General features: G+C 39.5%; 1 protein-coding gene across 2 annotated transcripts in view; it reads left to right on the top strand.

Moving 5' to 3' along the window:
* Positions 1-15,684, top strand: part of LOC128660276 (1-aminocyclopropane-1-carboxylate synthase-like protein 1) — a 526,308-nt gene that overhangs the window by 82,011 nt on the left and 428,613 nt on the right. The window lies entirely within an intron of this gene.

Below are 15,684 nucleotides of genomic sequence, written 5' to 3'. Positions count from 1 at the left end.
TTACATTAAAAAATCCTGTGGCACACCACCATCCCAAAATTCTAAAAAAATCACACATTGTAGCCTAATACAGCATATATATATACACATACACACAAACACACACATACTGTATGTATTGTGCTGTTATGCCATGCCTCCTACAAACTACCCCTGCACTGGGAGTAAAAAACAAGCAAAGTTTAAAAAATATGTCACACTGTTGTCAGTCTGCCGTGGCACACCTGAGGATCTCTCACGGCACACTAGTGTGCCACGGCACACTGGTTGAAAAACACTGGTATAGGCATGCACAAGCCTATCATGCTAATATTTGCTTGTTAACATAGCAGTTGTATGGGTATGCTATTACAGTCCAAAAACATATTTTCTTTCATGTAATTAGCAAGAGTCCATGAGCTAGTGACGTATGGGATATACATTCCTACCAGGAGGGGCAAAGTTTCCCAAACCTCAAAATGCCTATAAATACACCCCTCACCACACCCACAAATCAGTTTTACAAACTTTGCCTCCTATGGAGGTGGTGAAGTAAGTTTGTGCTAGATTCTACGTTGATATGCGCTCCGCAGCAGGTTGGAGCCCGGTTTTCCTCTCAGCGTGCAGTGAATGTCAGAGGGATGTGAGGAGAGTATTGCCTGTTTGAATTCAATGATCTCCTTCTACGGGGTCTATTTCATAGGTTCTCTGTTATCGGTAGTAGAGATTCATCTCTTACCTCCCTTTTCAGATCGACGATATACTCTTATATATATACCATTACCTCTGCTGATTTTCGTTTCAGTACTGGTTTGGCTTTCTACAAACATGTAGATGAGTGTCCTGGGGTAAATCAGTCTTATTTTCTGTGACACTCTAAGCTATGGTTGGGCACTTTTTTAATAAAGTTCTAAATATATGTATTCAAACATTTATTTGCCTTGACTCAGGATGTTCAACATTCCTTATTTTCAGACAGTCAGTTTCATATTTGGGATAATGCATTTGAATCAATCATTTTTCTTACCTTAAAAAATTTGACTTTTTTCCCTGTGGGCTGTTAGGCTCGCGGGGGCTGAAAATGCTTAATTTTATTGCGTCATTCTTGGCGCGGACTTTTTTGGCGCAAAAAATCTTTTCTGCGTCATACGTGTCGCCGGAAGTTGCGTCATTTTTTGACGTTCTTTTGCGCCAAAAATGTCGGCGTTCCGGATGTGGCATCATTTTTGGCGCCAAAAGCATTTAGGCGCCAAATAATGTGGGCGTCTTATTTGGCGCTAAAAAAATTTGGGCGTCGCTTTTGTCTCCACATTATTTAAGTCTCATTTTTCATTGCTTCTGGTTGCTAGAAGCTTGTTCCTTGGCATTTTTCCCATTCCTGAAACTGTCATTTAAGGAATTTGATCAATTTTGCTTTATATGTTGTTTTTTCTCTTACATATTGCAAGATGTCTCACGTTGCATCTGAGTCAGAAGATACTTCAGGAAAATCGCTGTCTGGTGCTGGAACTACCAAAGCTAAGTGTATCTGCTGTAAACTTTTGGTAGCTGTTCCTCCAGCTGTTGTTTGTATTAATTGTCATGACAAACTTGTTAATGCAGATAATATTTCCTTTAGTAAAGTACCATTACCTGTTGCAGTTCCATCAACATCTAATGTTCAGAGTGTTCCTGATAACATAAGAGATTTTGTTTCTGAATCCATCAAGAAGGCTATGTCTGTTATTCCTCCTTCTAGTAAACATAAAAAATCTTTTAAACCTTCTCTTTATACAGATGAATTTTTAAATGAACATCATCATTCTGATTCTAATGATTCTTCTGGTTCAGAGGATTCTGTCTCAGAGGTTGATGCTGATAAATCTTCATATTTATTTAAAATGGAATTTATTCGTTCTTTACTTAAAGAAGTACTAATTGCTTTAGAAATTGAGGATTCTGGTCCTCTTGATACTAAATCTAAACGTTTAGATAAGGTCTTTAAATCTCCTGTGGTTATTCCAGAAGTTTTTCCTGTTCCTGGTGCTATTTCTGAAGTAATTTCCAGAGAGTGGAATAATTTGGGTAATTAATTTACTCCTTCTAAACGTTTTAAGCAATTATATCCTGTGCCGTCTGACAGATTAGAATTTTGGGACAAAATCCCTAAAGTTGATGGGGCTATTTCTACCCTTGCTAAACGTACTACTATTCCTACGGCAGATGGTACTTCGTTTAAGGATCCTTTAGATAGGAAAATTGAATCCTTTCTAAGAAAAGCTTATCTGTGTTCAGGTAATCTTCTTAGACCTGCTATATCATTGGCTGATGTTGCTGCAGCTTCAACTTTTTGGTTGGAAACTTTAGCGCAACAAGTAACAGATCATGATTCTCATAATATTATTATTCTTCTTCAACATGCTAATAATTTTATCTGTGATGCCATTTTTTATATTATCAGAGTTGATGTCAGGTTTATGTCTCTAGCTATTTTAGCTAGAAGAGCTTTATGGCTTAAAACTTGGAATGCTGATATGTCTTGTAAATCAACTCTACTTTCCCTTTCTTTCCAGGGTAACAAATTATTTGGTTCTCAGTTGGATTCTATTATCTCAACTGTTACTGGTGGGAAAGGAACTTTTTTACCACAGGATAAAAAATCTAAGGGTAAAAACAGGGCTAATAATCGTTTTCGTTCCTTTAGTTTCAACAAAGAACAAAAGCCTGATCCTTCATCCTCAGGAGCAGTTTCAGTTTGGAAACCATCTCCAGTCTGGAATAAATCCAAGCCTTCTAGAAAAGCCAGCTTCTAAGTCCACATGAAGGTGCGGCCCTCATTCCAGCTCAGCTGGTAGGGGGCAGGTTACGTTTTTTCAAAGAAATTTGGATCAATTCTGTTCACAATCTTTGGATTCAGAACATCGTTTCAGAAGGGTACAGAATTGGTTTCAAGATAAGACCTCCTGCAAAGAGATTTTTTCTTTCCCGTGTCCCAGTAAATCCAGTGAAAGCTCAAGCATTTCTGAAATGTGTTTCAGATCTAGAGTTGGCTGGAGTAATTATGCCAGTTCCAGTTCTGGAACAGGGGCTGGGGTTTTATTCGAATCTCTTCATTGTACCAAAGAAGGAGAATTCCTTCAGACCAGTTCTGGATCTAAAAATATTGAATCGTTATGTAAGGATACCAACATTCAAAATGGTAACTGTAAGGACTATCTTGCCTTTTGTTCAACAAGGGCATTATATGTCCACAATAGATTTACAGGATGCATATCTGCATATTCCGATTCATCCAGATCACTATCAGTTCCTGAGATTCTCTTTCCTGGACAAGCATTACCAGTTTGTGGCTCTGCCGTTTGGCCTAGCTACAGCTCCAAGAATTTTTACAAAGGTTCTCGGTGCCCTTCTGTCTGTAATCAGAGAACAGGGTATTGTGGTATTTCCTTATTTGGACGATATCTTGGTACTTGCTCAGTCTTTACATTTAGCAGAATCTCATACGAATCGACTTGTGTTGTTTCTTCAAGATCATGGTTGGAGGATCAATTCACTAAAAAGTTCATTGATTCCTCAGACAAGGGTAACTTTTCTGGGTTTCCAGATAGATTCAGTGTCCATGACTCTGTCTTTGACAGACAAGAGATGTCTAAAATTGATTTCAGCTTGTCGAAACCTTCAGTCACAATCATTCCCTTTGGTAGCCTTATGCATGGAAATTCTAGGTCTTATGACTGCTGCATCGGACGCGATCCCCTTTGCTCGTTTTCACATGCGACCTCTTCAGCTCTGTAAGCTGAATCAATGGTGCAAGGATTACACAAAGATATCTCAATTAATATCTTTAAAACCGATTGTACGACACTCTCTGACGTGGTGGACAGATCACCATCGTTTAATTCAGGGAGCTTCTTTTGTTCTTCCGACCTGGACTGTAATTTCAACAGATGCAAGTCTTACAGGTTGGGGAGCTGTGTGGGGATCTCTAACGGCACAAGGAGTTTGGGAATCTCATGAGGTGAGATTACCGATCAATATTTTGGAACTCCGTGCAATTTTCAGAGCTCTTCAGTCTTGGCCTCTTCTGAAGAGAGAATCGTTCATTTGTTTTCAGACAGACAATGTCACAACTGTGGCATACATCAATCACCAAGGAGGGACTCACAGTCCTCTGGCTATGAAAGAAGTATCTCGAATTCTGGTTTGGGCGGAATCCAGCTCCTGTCTAATCTCTGCGGTTCATATCCCAGGTATAGACAATTGGGAAGCGGATTATCTCAGTCGCCAAACGTTGCATCCGGGCGAATGGTCTCTTCACCCAGAGGTATTTCTTCAGATTGTTCAAATGTGGGAACTTCCAGAAATAGATCTGATGGCGTCTCATCTAAACAAGAGACTTCCCAGGTATCTGTCCAGATCCCGGGATCCTCAGGCAGAGGCAGTGGATGCATTATCACTTCCTTGGAAGTATCATCCTGCCTATATCTTTCCGCCTCTAGTTCTTCTTCCAAGAGTAATCTCCAAGATTCTGAAGGAATGCTCGTTTGTTCTGCTGGTAGCTCCGGCATGGCCTCACAGGTTTTGGTATGCGGATCTTGTCTGGATGGCCTCTTGCCAACCGTGGACTCTTCCGTTAAGACCAGACCTTCTGTCGCAAGGTCCTTTTTTCCATCAGGATCTCAAATCCTTAAATTTAAAGGTATGGAGATTGAATGCTTGATTCTTGGTCAAAGAGGTTTCTCTGACTCTGTGATTAATACTATGTTACAGGCTCGTAAATCTGTATCTAGAGAGATATATTATAGAGTCTGGAAGACTTATATTTCTTGGTGTCTTTCTCATCATTTTTCTTGGCATTCTTTTAGAATACCGAGAATTTTACAGTTTCTTCAGGATGGTTTAGATAAAGGTTTGTCCGCAAGTTCCTTGAAAGGACAAATCTCTGCTCTTTCTGTTCTTTTTCACAGAAAGATTGCTAATCTTCCTGATATTCATTGTTTTGTACAAGCTTTGGTTCGTATAAAACCTGTCTAAGTCAATTTCTCCTCCTTGGAGTTTGAATTTGGTTCTGGGAGCTCTTCAAGCTCCTCCTTTTGAACCCATGCATTCATTGGACATTAAATTACTTTCTTGGAAGGTTTTGTTCCTTTTGGCGATCTCTTCTGCCAGAAGAGTCTCTGAATTATCTGCTCTTTCTTGTGAGTCTCCTTTTCTGATTTTTCATCAGGATAAGGCGGTGTTGCCAACTTCTTTTCAATTTTTACCTAAGGTTGTGAATTCCAACAACATTAGTAGAGAAATTGTGGTTCCTTCATTATGTCCTAATCCTAAGAATTCTAAGGAGAAATCGTTGCATTCTTTGGATGTTGTTAGAGCTTTGAAATATTATGTTGAAGCTACTAAGTCTTTCTGAAAGACTTCTAGTCTATTTGTTATCTTTTCCGGTTCTAGAAAAGGCCAGAAAGCTTCTGCCATTTCTTTGGCATCTTGGTTGAAATCTTTAATTCATCATGCCTATGTCGAGTCGGGTAAAACTCTGCCTCAAAGGATTACAGCTCATTCTACTAGGTCAGTTTCTACTTCCTGGGCGTTTAGGAATGAAGCTTCGGTTGATCAGATTTGCAAAGCAGCAACTTGGTCCTCTTTGCATACTTTTACTAAATTCTACCATTTTGATGTGTTTTCTTCTTCTGAAGCAGTTTTTGGTAGAAAAGTACTTCAGGCAGCGGTTTCAGTTTGAATCTTCTGCTTATGTTTTCTTTAAACTTTATTTTGGGTGTGGATTATTTTCAGCAGGAATTGGCTGTCTTTATTTTATCCCTCCCTCTCTAGTGACTCTTGCGTGGAAAGATCCACATCTTGGGTAGTCATTATCCCATACGTCACTAGCTCATGGACTCTTGCTAATTACATGAAAGAAAACATAATTTATGTAAGAACTTACCTGATAAATTCATTTCTTTCATATTAGCAAGAGTCCATGAGGCCCACCCTTTTTGTGGTGGTTATGATTTTTTTGTATAAAGCACAATTATTCCAATTCCTTATTTTATATGCTTTCGCACTTTTTTCTTATCACCCCACTTCTTGGCTATTCGTTAAACTGATTTGTGGGTGTGGTGAGGGGTGTATTTATAGGCATTTTGAGGTTTGGGAAACTTTGCCCCTCCTGGTAGGAATGTATATCCCATACGTCACTAGCTCATGGACTCTTGCTAATATGAAAGAAATGAATTTATCAGGTAAGTTCTTACATAAATTATGTTTTTTTATGCAGCATTCTTATTGCCTGTCAAAAGATATGTTTTCCTGGGACATCCTAAAACATTTAATGTGAAAATGGCTTAATGTGGCTTAATGAGTAAAAAAGTGGCCAAATGTTAATCAATTGCTGCATAATTTTACACAACCCAAGATTTCCACTATCCAAGCCTATCCTAGAAGTTTCATGGATTTTGGTTTCCCACAAGGCAAATGAGTGACATTAAGCTTGTTTTTTGGGGAGATTAATGTGGCTTAACGTACAAAATTGAACTTAGATGTTAACCAATTTCCCCCAAACTTACCACAATACATTAATCTATCTATTCAAACATATTCTGAAAATTTCAGGACATTTGATAAAACATACCAAAAGTTATTCACATTTAACTATTTTTTTACAATCCTAAAACATTTAATGTGAGTAAATTAATGTAAAAAGAGCTTAATGTACCAAAATTCACCTAAACATCAATCAATTGCCTTGAAACTTGGTACAAACTCAGTTTGTCACTATCCAAACCTATCCTAAAAAAGTGGCCAAATGTTAATCAATTGCTGCATAATTTTACACAACCCAAGATTTCCACTATCCAAGCCTATTTTAGAAGTTTCATGGATTTTGGTTTCCCACAAGGCAAATGAGTGACATTAAGCTTGTTTTTGCTCTTTTTATTCTGAAAATGTAAGGACATTTGATAAAACATAACAAAAGTTATTCACATTTAAATATGTTTTTTACAATCCTAAATCATTTTGTGGCCCATTTATCAAGCTCCGTATGGAGCTTGAGGGCCCATGTTTCTGTCGAGCCTTTAGGCTCGCCAGAAACACCAGTTATGAAGCAGCGGTCTAAAGACCCCTGCGCCATAACCTGTCCGCCTGCTCTGAGGAAGCGGACAGACATCGCCGCATTTCAACCCGATCGAATACGATCAGGTTGATTGACAGCCCCCTGCTAGCGGCCGATTGGTCGCAAATCTGCAGGGGGCAGCGTTGCACCAGCAGTTCACAAGAGCTGCTGGTGCAATGCTGAATGCGGAGAGCGTATTGCTCTCCGCATTCAGCGATGTCTGTCGGACATGATCCGCTGATTGGATCATGTTGGACAGACACATAATAAATAGGCCCCTTCATGTGAATGGCTTAACGTAAAAAAGAGCTTAATCTACCAAAATTTGCCTAAACATCAATCAATTGCCTTGAAACTTGTCACAAACTCAGTTTTTAATATTCCCCCTGCAATCTCAATCTGACGCAGATTGATGCTTGCGTCATCCTAGATGTTTCGAATACACATTTAACTCTATATGACCCTTTTTCCATTTTACCAAACATTTAACAGGTACGATTGCGTCTATTCCAGCGCAGCGTACCTATCGTTCAAACCGCCACCCTTGAGGCCGCGGATGCCATAGAAATCAGTGGGAGTCTGAAAACACAAAGGTTATGTTCAATGCTGCAAGACGATGAAGCATATTAGATAATAAAAGTAAATTAGAAACTTTATTAAAAATCTATACTCTTTCTAAATCAAACAATATTATTGCTCCAAATTTGGTGCAAAGTATTGCTTCAATTTTGATGCTCTAGTAGATATAGGGATAAAAATGAAATACATTACTACTTATGGATTATGTTACATCTTTGTCTATTATTACAAAGCAAGAGGACAATATTATTGCTCCAAACTTGGTGCACTAGTAGCTATAGAGATAAAAATTAAATAAATACATAACATAATATAGCTAACTTCCTTTTTTTAATTTTTTTGTTTTTTGGATAAATCTATATGCACCATGTTTAAGGCATGTAACACAAGTCCCACTCACCATTTCACACCAAATTTGATGCAACACTTTTCGCACCAAATATGACGCAATACTCCTAGACAACCCACACACTAGTGAATTTTTCCACCACTTTTGATTGGGATATGCATAATCACATGATTTATGACATCAGCCAATCAAATTTAAATATACATTGTATAGTATCACTAACGAATAAAATTGCTCGATACTTGTGTCATTGATCACCCATCAGAACTTGTAAGTGCTATCTGTTACATTGTGTATTATAATTTGAAAGTATGAATATGTGTAATTAGTATTAAAGATAAACATTGATGCTGACATTAGGACACACAATGTAATATTTTAGACAATGATTTTAAAATTTGAATGATGTTTCATTCAATATAATCTTAAGCTGATAGCTCAAAGGGATAGCCCACCTAACATTAAACTGTCATGATTCAGATACAGCAGAAATTAATCGCCTCTTTACTGTCATGCTATTTTAGTGTATTTCTTCCTTCTATTGAATTTCATTTTCATTAATAAATATCATCTTATATGCCAGCCGATTTTATAACACCTGTGTAGGGGTGGTTTTTAAAACTAGATTGCAATCCGGAGGGGTTACACAGGTACAGAGAGAAAACTGGCCCAGCTCTTAAAATATCCATTGATTGTAAATAAATACATACCCTGATGACATGTTGTATTCACAATTATTCCTGCTCAGAATAATAATACATTTACACTATATACATATATTGGTATAAATAAACACAGAGACATGAAAGACAACATTGTTTAGAACAAAAAAAGGAATTTAGGGACATGTAAATATGTTTGCAAAAGATTTCTGACATAACACACACACACACACACACACACACACACACAATATATATATATATGTGCAAATATATAAGTATGTGCAAAGATATATGTACAAATTCTAGCATTAATAATCATTTATAAAAAAAACATGAGATAAAAGCATATCATGACTTCTAGAAATAAAAATACACATTCATTTATGTGACAGTATCATATAACAAATAAATATAAAAATAACTTTCTATGAGATATTGTTTGTTGTGGTATAAATCAAACTATTTCTTGGACATTAACAGATGATAAATAAAAGATTAGCTTTAGAGAAATGTGCTTGGTCATGGACAGTAATGAAATGGTATAAATAAAGTTGGGAAAAACCTGAATAACCGCAACATCGATGACTGTTAGTTAACAACAGTCTGATGCTCATCGCACCGTACTTGACGCACATGTTTTTGACCTGTTTTTTTATAAATAAGGGCATTGTATGTGGATCCGCGGCAGCAATGTCTGGCGAGCATATTGACGCCTGCAAATGCACCGAGATTGACGCTTTGATAAATAAGCCCCCATATGTTTTACGATTATAAAAAAACTGTTAAATGTAAATAACTTTTGGTATGTTTTATCAAATGTCATGAGAATTTTAGAATATGTTTGGATCGATAGATTAATGTGTTGTGGGACGTTTGGGGGAAATTGGTTAACATCTAAGTTAAATTTTGTACGTTAAGCCACATTAAGCTCCCCAAAAAGCGAGCTTAATGTCGCTCATTTGCCTTGTGGGAAACCAAAATCCATGAAACTTCTAGTATAGATTTGGAAAATGACAAACTGAGATTTTGCCAAGTTTCAAGGCAATTGATTGATGTTTTGGTGAATTTTGGTACATTAAGCTCTTTTTACATTAAGTTGCTCACATTAAATGTTTTAGGATTGTAAAAAATAGTTAAATGTGAATAACTTTTGGTATGTTTTATCAAATGTCCTGAAATTTTCAGAATATGTTTGAATAGATAGATTAATGTATTGTGGTAAGTTTGGGGGAAATTGGTTAACATCTAAGTTCAATTTTGTACGTTAAGCCACATTAAGCTCCCAAAAAACAAGCTTAATGTCACTCATTTGCCTTGTGGAAAACCAAAATCCATGAAACATCTAGGATAGGCTTGGATAGTGGAAATCTTGGTTTGTGCAAAATTATGCAACAATTGATTACTTTTTTACTCATTAAGCCACATTAAGCTCCCCAAAAAACAAGCTCATTGTCACTCATTTGCCTTGTGGGAAACCAAAATCCATGTAACTTCTAGTATAGGTTTGGAAAGTGAAAAACTGAGTTTGTGCCATGTTTCAGTTAACATTTGGCCACTTTTTTTACTCATTAAGCCACATTAAAGGGACAGTAAACCTTAAAAATACTGTTATATAATTCTGCACATAGTGCAGAATTATATAACATTATATTAGCCAAACTTTGTAAATCATAATATTCCCTTTTTATTTTGTAAAAATACCGCTGTTTTACAGACCCGCTCTCTGTACTCTGCTGAGCGGGTCTGTTGTTTTTACTGAGCGCATCGGGCCAGCTGTATAGTCACAGCCCGGCCCGACCGCGCCATTAGACACAGTGCAGCTCGCTCCTGCTGTCAGACAGAGCAGGAGCGAGCTGCACTGTGTCTAATGGCGCGGTCGGGCCAGGCTGTGACTATACAGCTGGCCCGATGCGCTCAGTAAAAACAACAGACCCGCTCAGCAGAGTACAGAGAGCGGGTCTGTAAAACAGCGGTATTTTTACAAAATAAAAAGGGAATATTATGAGTTACAAAGTTTGGCTAATATAATGTTATATAATTCTGCACTATGTGCAGAATTATATAACATTATTTTTAAGGTTTACTGACCCTTTAAGCCATTTTCACATTAAATGTTTTAGGATGTCTCCTTAAATGTATTATTTAAGGAGACGAAGCAAATGAGACATCCATCACACAAAGCCGTATAGCATATAACACATTAAAAACAAAGCAAAATGTATGCTTACCTGATAAATTAATTTTTCTCTTGTAAGGTGTATCCAGTCCACGGATTCATCCATTACTTGTGGGATATTCTCCTTCCCAACAGGAAGCTGCAAGAGGATCACCCACAGCAGAGCTGTCTATATAGCTCCTCCCCTAACTGCCACCTCCAGTCATTCTCTTGCAGCTCTCAACAAGGGAAGTATCAAGAGAGATGTGGTGAATTAGTGTAGTTTATCTTCAATCAAAAGTTTATTTTTAAACGGTACCGGTGTTGTACTGTTTTTTACCTCAGGCAGAAATTAGAAGAAGAGTTTTGCCTGAGGTTTTTGATGATCTTAGCAGGTTGTAACTAAGGTCCACTGCTGTTCTCACACATAGCTGAAGAGTATGGGAAACTTCAGCTGGGGGAACGGCCTGCAGAATTAACTGCCCTGAGGTATGTTCAGTATATTTTTTTCTAGAGGATGATAAGAACTAGAAAATGCTGACAGTGCCTGATATATTTAAGGTAAGCCTGATTGCAGTGATTTAATAAACGACTGGCATCATGCTTGCAGTAAAGAGTAATATTCATATTACTTTCTATTATGGCTTAGTATGTAAAACGCTTGCATATATATAAAGAACGTTTTTTTACTGAGGGTGATAAATCTTTATTTGGGGCCTAGTTTTCCACATGGCTGACTAGATTTCTCCTAGGAGTAGTTATTTATGGCCCTTTCACTTTGAGTGCATGGTGGGAGGGGCCTATTTTCGCGCTCTAGTTGCGCAGTAGTTTTTACAGTCTGAGACATCCAGCTTCCCTGAAGGAGTCCCCTGACATATAGGACCTCTGTAAAGGGTTTTTGTGCCTACAAAAGTCATTTTATGGGAAGGTAGGAGCCACAGTAGAGCTGTGGCAGTTTGCTTGTGACTGTTATAACGGTTTTACCATTTTTTTTGCTTCGTTTTTGAGCCTGAGGGGTTAATCATTCATTTGCAAGTGGGTGCAATGCTATTTTAGTCTGTTATACACACTGTAAAAATTTCATAAAGTTAACTGCTTTTTTCACTGTTTTGCAGTTTTTGTGTTTGTTTTTTTCCCTTAAAGGCACAGTACCGTTTTTTATAATCTGATTTTTTACATTAATTAGTGTTTTTCCAAGCTTGCTGGTCTCATTACTAGTCTGTTAAACATGTCTGACATAGAGGAAACTCCTTGTTCATTATGTTTAGAAGCCATTGTGGAACCCCCTCTTAGAATGTGTACCAAATGTACTGATCTTACTATAAGTTATAAAGACCATATTCTGGCTTTAAAAGATTTATCACCAGAGGAAATTGACAAGGGGGAAGTTATGCCGACTAACTCTCCCCACGTGTCAGAGCCTATAACTCCCGCTCAAGGGGCGCCAAGTACATCTAGCGCGCCCATTGCGTATACTTTACAAGACATGGCGGCAGCTATGAATCATACTCTTACAGAAGTATTGTCCAAACTGCCAGGGTTACAAGGAAAGCGAGACAGCTCTGGGGCTTGAACAAATACAGAGCTCTCTGACGTTTTAGTAGCTATGTCTGATATACCCTCACAATGTGCAGAAGCCGAAGAAGGAGAGCTTCTATCTGTGGGGGATTTTTCTGACTCAGGGAAGACACTTCAACCTGATTCTGATATGCCTACATTTAAATTTAAGCTTGAACTCCTCCGCATGTTGCTCAGGGAGGTTTTAGCAACTCTGGATGACTGTGACGCCATTGTAGTCCCAGAGAAATTGTGTAAATTGGATAAATACTATGCAGTGCCTGTTTACACTGATGTTTTTCCAATACCTAAGAGGTTTTCAGAAATTATTACTAAGGAATGGGATAGACCAGGTGTACCGTTCTCTCCCCCTCCTGTTTTTTAAAAAGATGTTTCCTATAGATGCCGCTACACGGGACTTGTGGCAAACGGTCCCTAAGGTGGAGAGAGCAGTCTCTACCCTAGCGAAGCGTACAACTATCCCTGTCGAGGACAGTTGTGCTTTTCTAGATCCAATGGACAAAAAATTAGAGGGTTACCTTAAGAAAATTTTTATTCAACAAGGTTTTATTCTCCAGCCCCTTGCATGCATTGCCCCTGTCACTGCTGCTGCGGCCTTCTGGTTTGAGTCTCTAGAAGAGGCTCTACAGGTAGAAACCCCATTGGATGATATCCTTGACAAGCTTAGAGCACTTAAGCTAGCCAATTCATTTGTTTCTGACGCCGTTGTTCATTTAACCAAGCTAACGGCTAAAAACTCAGGCTTTGCTATTCAGGCGCGTAGGGCGCTATGGCTTAAATCCTGGTCAGCTGACGTTACTTCAAAGTCTAAGCTTCTCAATATTCCCTTCAAGGGGCAGACCCTATTCGGGCCTGGACTGAAGGAGATCATTTCTGATATTACTGGAGGAAAAGGTCATGCCCTTCCTCAAGATAGGTCCAACAAATTAAGGACCAAACAGCCTAATTTTCGTTCCTTTCGAAATTTCAAGAGTGGCGCAGCTTCAACTTCCTCTAATACAAAACAAGAGGGAAATTTTGCCCAGTCCAAGCAGGTCTGGAGACCTAACCAGGCTTGGAATTAAGGAAAGCAGGCCAAAAAACCTGCTGCTGCCTCTAAGACAGCATGAAATATCAGCCCCCGATCCGGAAACGGATCTAGTAGGGGGCAGACTTTCTCTCTTCGCCCAGGCTTGGGCAAGAGATATCCAGGATCCCTGGGCGTTGGAAATTATGTCCCAGGGATATCTTCTGGACTTCAAAGCTTCTTCCCCAAAAGGGAGATTTCATCTCTCACAATTATCTGCAAACCACATAAAGAGAGAGGCATTCTTACATTGTGTTCAAGACCTCCTAGTTATGGGAGTGATCCACTCAGTTCCAAAGGAGGAACAGGGGCAAGGCTTCGATTCAAATCTGTTTGTAGTTCCCAAGAAAGAGGGAACTTTCAGACCAATCTTAGATCTCAAGATCCTAAACAAATTTCTCAGGGTCCCATTCTTCAAGATGGAGACTATTCGAACCATCCTACCTATGATCCAGGAGGGTCAATATATGACTACCGTGGACTTAAAGGATGCTTATCTCCACATTCCGATACACAGAGATCATCATCGGTTTCTCAGGTTCGCCTTCCTAGACAGGCATTACCAGTTTGTGGCTCTTCCCTTTGGGTTAGCTACGGCACCAAGAATTTTTACGAAGGTTCTAGGGTCACTCCTAGCGGTCCTAAGGCCGCGGGGTATAGCAGTAGCCCCTTACCTAGACGACATTCTGATACAGGCGTCGAATTTTCAAATCGCCAGGTCCCATACGGACATTGTGCTGGCATTCCTGAGGTCTCATGGGTGGAAAGTGAATGAAGAAAAGAGTTCTCTATCCCCTCTCACAAGAGTTTCCTTCCTAGGAACTCTGATAGATTCTGTAGAAATGAAGATTTACCTGACAGAGGCCAGGTTGTCAAAACTTCTAAATTCCTGCCGTGTTCTTTATTCTACTTCTCGCCCTTCAGTGGCTCAGTGTATGGAAGTAATCGGCTTAATGGTAGCGGCAATGGACATAGTGCCGTTTGCCCGCCTACATCTCAGACCGCTGCAACTTTGCATGCTCAGTCAGTGGAATGGGGATTACACAGATTTGTCCCCTCTGCTAAATCTGGATTGAGACCAGGGATTCTATTCTCTGGTGGCTATCTCGGGTCCATCTGTCCAAGGGTATGACCTTCCGCAGGCCAGATTGGACAATAGTAACGACAGATGCCAGCCTTCTGGGCTGGGGTGCAGTCTGGAACTCCCTGAAGGCTCAGGGCTCGTGGACTCAGGAGGAGGCACTCCTTCCGATAAACATTCTGTAACTAAGAGCGATATTCAATGCTCTTCAGGCTTGGCCTCAGCTTGCTGCGGTCAGGTTCATCAGATTTCAGTCGGACAATATCACGACTGTAGCCTACATCAACCATCAAGGGGGAACAAGGAGTTCCCTAGCAATGTTGGAGGTTTCAAAAATAATTCTATGGGCAGAGGTTCACTCTTGCCATCTATCAGCTATCCATATCCCAGGAGTAGAGAACTGGGAGGCGGATTTTCTAAGTCGACAGACTTTTCATCCGGGGGAGTGGGAACTCCATCCGGAGGTGTTTACACAGTTGATTCAACTTTGGGGCAAACCAGAACTGGATCTCATGGCGTCTCGTCAGAACGCCAAGCTTCCTTGTTACGGGTTCAGGTCCAGGGATCCCAAGGCAGCGCTGATAGATGCTCTAGCAGCGCCTTGGTCCTTCAACCTGGCTTATGTGTTTCCACCGTTTCCTCTGCTCCCTCGTCTGATTGCCAAGATCAAGCAGGAGAGAGCTTCGGTGATTTTGATAGCACCTGCGTGGCCACGCAGGACTTGGTATGCAGATCTGGTGGACATGTCATCCCTTCCACCATGGACTCTACTGCTGAGGAAGGACCTTCTACTTCAGGGTCCTTTCAACCATCCAAATCTAATTTCTCTGCATCTGACTGCTTGGAGATTGAACGCTTGATTTTATCAAAACGTGGTTTCTCCGAGTCAGTCATTGATACCTTAATTCAGGCTCGAAAGCCTGTCACCAGGAAAATCTATCATAAGATATGGTGTAAATATCTTCATTGGTGTGAATCCAAGGGTTACTCATGGAGTAAAGTCAGGATTCCCAGGATATTATCTTTTCTCCAAGAAGGATTGGAGAAGGGATTGTCAGCTAGTTCCTTAAAGGGACAGATTTCTGCTCTGTCTATTCTTTTGCACAAGCGTCTGGCGGATGTTCCAGACGTTCAGGCGT

This window comes from Bombina bombina, chromosome 5 (genome assembly GCF_027579735.1).
Source record: "Bombina bombina isolate aBomBom1 chromosome 5, aBomBom1.pri, whole genome shotgun sequence".
Lineage (NCBI taxonomy): Eukaryota > Metazoa > Chordata > Amphibia > Anura > Bombinatoridae > Bombina > Bombina bombina.
This window is presented reverse-complemented; position numbering and strand designations above follow the sequence as displayed.